Source organism: Arabidopsis lyrata (genome assembly GCF_000004255.2).
Source record: "Arabidopsis lyrata subsp. lyrata unplaced genomic scaffold ARALYscaffold_625, whole genome shotgun sequence".
Classification (NCBI taxonomy): Eukaryota; Viridiplantae; Streptophyta; class Magnoliopsida; order Brassicales; family Brassicaceae; genus Arabidopsis; species Arabidopsis lyrata.
In genome coordinates this window covers 1-5,482 of record NW_003302159.1, presented here as the reverse complement: position 1 = coordinate 5,482, position 5,482 = coordinate 1, and the positions used below count along the sequence as shown (strand labels likewise).

Below are 5,482 nucleotides of genomic sequence, written 5' to 3'. Positions count from 1 at the left end.
TCCTCTGCCAAACATCTTTCTGCGTAAACTTGTTGCGAAACACAGACCCATGCGAATCCATCAAAATGACGTCGGACTATGTCGTGATGAAAAACTTGTCTGGCCAAAGTCGTTTTACCAATACCGCCCATCCCAGATATAGAAACCACTTGATGTTTATCATTCTCCACCAAATGACCAACCAATTCTTCAACACTCTGCTCCACCCCAACAAGATCGTGGTCAGGACTTTTAGCGAACGTTTGTCGGATCTCCCTCTGCTCCCTTTGTCTGTCCTGAAGAGACAGCGAACGACCACCATCAATGATTTGTTGTATCCCTAAACTCTGCATATCCCCAATCACCTCAGAGATCCTCTTAGTGATTCCTTCGATATCTGAAGCAACTTTGCGTTAAGAAGCAAGCAAGTCTTCTCACATGCTTCTTGATTCCTTTTTCTTTAGCTCTACTTTTGTTCAGAACATAGGATTCAAGTATATCCTCAGCATCATAAACAAGGTCTTTGACATCTTCCAAGAAGTTCCTCACCCTTTCACTTCCATGTTTCTTGGCATCTGCATCTTTCAACAACGACTCTAAACTTCTCAGCTGACGCTTTAGTCCTTCAACTTGCTCATCAATTCCCTGCAATCGCTCAGATTCTCGACTCAGGAGATCCCAAAGCTTCTCAACTCCAAACGACACAAATGCTTCAGCCATAACAACTACTCGTCGTCAATCACCTACGATGAACCAATACAAGAACGCCAAGGGTACAGATTCTGAGAAAAAATTGATCTAAAATCATTTACTACAAATGAAGAAACCGATCAATTTAGTCAAAACTCTAAGCTAGAAGTTGACTCCAAGTCAACCTTATCTTTCTAGCTACCAATCTCTTGGCTAAGGGTTCTCTACAATAATATATCTTATGCTTAATGATTGATAAAGTAAAAGATATTTTATATGTCAGAATATTAAATTAGATGAGCCACATAAAAGAGAACTATTATTACAACTTATCTACAGTTATCGGACCAAATTGAAGAATTGTCTTGAATCGTTGACTCAAGACAAAGGAGAGGATTGTCTTGAATCGTTGACTCAGTCCTACCGTTGCTTATTGGATTCTCCAGCTCATATATAGCTTTTTAACACTTTAGAAACTAAATTTTCAAGAGAGACACACAAAACCTTGCACTGTTGAAAACTATATATTAGAGGATTCTAATCAGAAGACATAGCTGAAACCTAGTGTTTGTAAAAATGTAACCAAATTCTCATCAGGATTCATCGAGCATATACACAGTAACAAGTATATCTTTGAGAGTAAACACACTAAGACACCTTATAACTCATTGTAAGTCCTCTAATAATAGTTAAGACATGCCTAAGTATCCGCAGAAACTGTCTACTATATAGTAAGCAGGGCAGGACAGCAACAGATTGATCGGTTAATAAGCAATATGTTATCGTAACTAGACTTGATACAGATGAATACAAACGAATCTAAAGGGATTAACGCTCTACCGTTTCAGTCGCAAGAAACCACTGTCACTGTGTATCCTTTATTCAAACAGCTTTAGATGCACGGATATCTTAACTCACTCCAATCATCGTAGTGGTTCTTGACAAGAGCACAAATACAAGAAAAAATGGTAACATAATCGCGTTTATTCTAAAATGGTAACAACATCGCAAGGCTTCTTTGCTTGATACCTTGTTCTATCGTTAAAACAAACTCTCATCAAGAAAAAAGAACTAAACCCTTATAGCTAACACATTTCAGGTGAAGTAATTTCCCTAAAGTCTCTACTACACATTTCTTGCATATTGAGTAACCAAAACAAAATTTGTCTCTCCCATTTAGTGTGAAAACCAATCTATCTTCTTCACCAAATATGCTTCTGAGTGAGAAATACGATCATTTGACTAAGACATGGAAGTTGGTATAACACATCCGTAAACATTAAAAAACTTGTTACAAGATTTCCTAAATCGATTCAAGTCCATGGTTTGAAATTTGAAGTAAGAGACCGATCTTTTAAGTCAAAAAATTGATGAAAGATTTAGGATTGGAATTTGACACAACACTATTTATCTTGTTTCTCCTCGGTATATCTTCGAGCTTGGATTCTTCAATCCTAGTGATCATTGGTTTATTCAGGATTTGGTACAAGAGTATTCCTAAGAAAACCGAGACTATCCTCTCTACGATTCTAACGGAAAGCTTAAAGATCTCTGATACTAACCTTCTTCCGTGATTAATCTTATAAACATGTCTACATGCCCCAGTAACATACGGAGAACGCTACTCTCTTTTTTTTCTATTCTCTGTAATATACAAACTTTATCCACTAATGTTGACGATGCAAGCATGGAATCAAAATTGCGTGCAGAACCAAATGCCACACATATCCTTGTCCTTATAACACAACATGATGTCAAGCAACTGGTCAACAACAATCAACTTCTCTATAAACTTACTCTACTTACATCTTCCTCATTCATTCTATTTCCTCACCCATGCAGAGCTTTGTGGGTGTTCATATTATGGGCGTATAACATATTTGATCCCTGCTCATAAGCTTTGGGGAGCCATGGAGTGCTGTGTCGGTCTCCTTTATAGCGCCATCATAGATGCTGCTGCTAACATAGCAAACGCTGCTGCGAAGTGGCGTTGTGTGAGGGATAGTTCTCTTCATGGACTGTGGCGTAGGAACATCCGAGAATATAGTCACAGCTAAAATGGAACTACATAAGGAAGAGCTGCGATATCCGCAGATTCTATTCTGAAAGCTTGGTTCCAGACCTGCAAGGATTCGCCAGAATCTGGAGGATCCGTTCTCGCCTTTTTTAATTTGATACCCGACTGACCAAGTAGCCATTCTTGGTCATCATCAACCTCCAGCAACAGCTCCCTTGTTGGTACATTGAGTATCTGATTGAGATACTTTAGGTCAGGATGAGGCGGCTTTGCGGATGCTTCACCATTTTCCTTGACTTTCACTTTCATTGTTGCAGCCAAAGGGCTTGGTGGACAGACTTTATGTTTTTCTCCAGAGACAGCAAAACCGTTAATTCTAACTTCTTTGACTTGTGGCTTGCAAGTCATTCCTTGCAACTCAGAAGTAGGCATTGGAGGAGTTCGGGGTGCACCTATTATTCTTCCATTTTCCACAGATGGTACAGAAGCACTCAGCTTCTGTAACTTGTGTGGCGTGGTTCCATTTTCTGCGAAAGAATTAAAGACTAATGTTAGAACAAACAGTTAAGAAACTGCATTGTTAACATTTCCGACCAAAACCAAGAAAAACGGATCTTGCATCATTACTACCACACTACTCAGATACCCATAAATTAAAATATCTTTTAAGGTAAGAAAACATACCATGATTGGATAAAACTATAAGATGCTTCTAAGTACCAAACCATATATCATACGATGGTTAATATGGCAACTACACTCCTCATTCACCAGACAGAGAATTGGATCAGAGAATAACTCACCATACAAGAATCCATTTGTCATATGATCCTTCCGTTTGCCAAGATTTCCCTCGGTAATAAGGTTCTTGACGCTCGCCCGTGAAACCTCAGGCAGTTTGCAATATCTTATATCCAGAGAGTCCTTTTCTCTTTCTTCTAATTTGGGCCCTCCTATCAATTTTGGTTTCTCCTGACAAGTTTTCTTTATTGACTCTGTTTTTTCCTCTTTCTTCTCTTTATTTCTGTCTTTATCCTTTGCTTCACTCTTCTTTACCCCTTCTTGATCCCTTGGTTTATCACTCTTGGTCACACTTTCCTTGCAGTGAATCTTCTCAGCTGATTCTGTTTGCCTCATCTGGTCTCTGGTCTCCATTGGTTTACCCATAACCTCAGCTCTTTTCTGATCAGCACCAAATGATACTCGAGAAACTGCATTTTCAGAACTTTTTGCCGCTGTAAAGTTCTTTTGGGTATTGATTCTCTTATTGGCATCTACCCTATGGCTTGTTTCTTCAATTGGGCTGTTCACAAATGCTTTTCCTGTTATTCCTACATTTTTTTGGTTAGGATGATCAATCTTTTGTTCACTCTGACTTCCTGTTGCTTTTTCGTCATATCTGATCCTTCTTGCCAGGTCCTGTACATACTTGAACTCTCCATTACTATTATTCGGCACGGGTATCTGGTAACAAGATTCTCTCTGTGCCCGAATGTTTGTCAGCACCTCGGCTTTCTTCTCCTCCAAAGGTTGCCTTTTTTCTTAATCTTTCTCCTTTTCTTTCCGATCTTTATGTTTGTCTTTTTTCTCCTTTCGTTCCTTCGGTTTGTCTTTGCTTCTATCTGTACTCTTTTTCTCTGTACCCTCTTTCTGTTCTTTATCCTTCTTATGCTTCTTTTCCTTGTACTTGTCCTGAAATTTACATCCCATGAAGCAAAACATATACACATATAAGGAAAGATCACAAAATATAAACATATAAGGCAGCTGCATATAGTTCCACCTTAAACAGACTAGTCTATACATGGCGGAAGTATCAAGATAGCATACAAAGCAATTCAGCACAAAATTTTCTTTGTCCACAAGGGAATTACACTTGAAGCAAGAACGAAAGTCTCCAAATCCCTCAATAATTAGCAGACAAGATTTACTTCTTTTTTCTTTTTTCTTTTTTTTCTTTTTTTTTTTTTTTTTTTTTTCAAAGCAGACAAGATTTACATGCTCTGGTAGATAGGACTTTGAAAACCAATATGAGCTTATATAAGGTTGCGGGGCAAAAACAGTGAAAAAAATGGATATGCATTGTTGGCTGGTTTTCTCCAATTCAAGGAAATTATCGTCTAGTAGGTAACTAGTCTGACCGGCCTGCCATAAGCTACTACCAGCAAGTTCAACTTCCATAACTAATTCCTAAGCTCCTTGCTACTCTTTCTGAATACCATTTACTGCAGTGTCTTAATATGGCTATGAAGTCACCATCAGGATAAATCTAACCCCTTCCCCTGTTTCCACCTACGTATATAGGAAGGACTACATCAATGCAAAAAATATCACCCTCACTATCTCCCGGTCCTCAAATAGTCTAATCCCAAATGGGTTGTGAGATACTACTATGTTCTTCAGGCCAAATAAACAAATCCTTGTGAAAATAATGAATGAGATAAATAATTCTAACATCTAAGATTCTGAAACAAACTACATGAACAGCCCTTCCCTTGACAGCTTGCACCTCATCATTTAAAGTCAATGTAGTATCCACAAGCCCTATATGTGTGCTATATATTATAGGAAACAAAGGAACATTCTCGCAGAATCAAGAAATGAAAGATACTATTCTATAGATGATAAAAGATACATCTCCGATGATCCCTCTCACATATCAGTATCAATCTTTCAGCATCAGCGATGCTCTTGTAAGAGATAGTCAAATCCTTACTATTAACTATAGTGTACGTGAGAAAACTCAAGGTTTAACCACCTAGCAATGACGTTTCCAGAATAACAAGAAACTAATTC

The 5,482-nt window shown here is 38.2% G+C and overlaps 2 pseudogenes across 1 annotated transcript; both read right to left on the bottom strand.

Moving 5' to 3' along the window:
- Positions 1–4: 4 nt before the first annotated feature.
- Positions 5–889, bottom strand: LOC9298445 (annotated as a pseudogene). The gene has a single exon (XR_002332727.1). The product of XR_002332727.1 is annotated as a disease resistance protein RPP8 (transcript).
- Positions 890–2,163: 1,274 nt separating this feature from the next.
- On the bottom strand, positions 2,164–4,378 carry LOC9298446 (annotated as a pseudogene).
- Between the last annotated feature and the right edge of the window lie 1,104 nt (positions 4,379–5,482).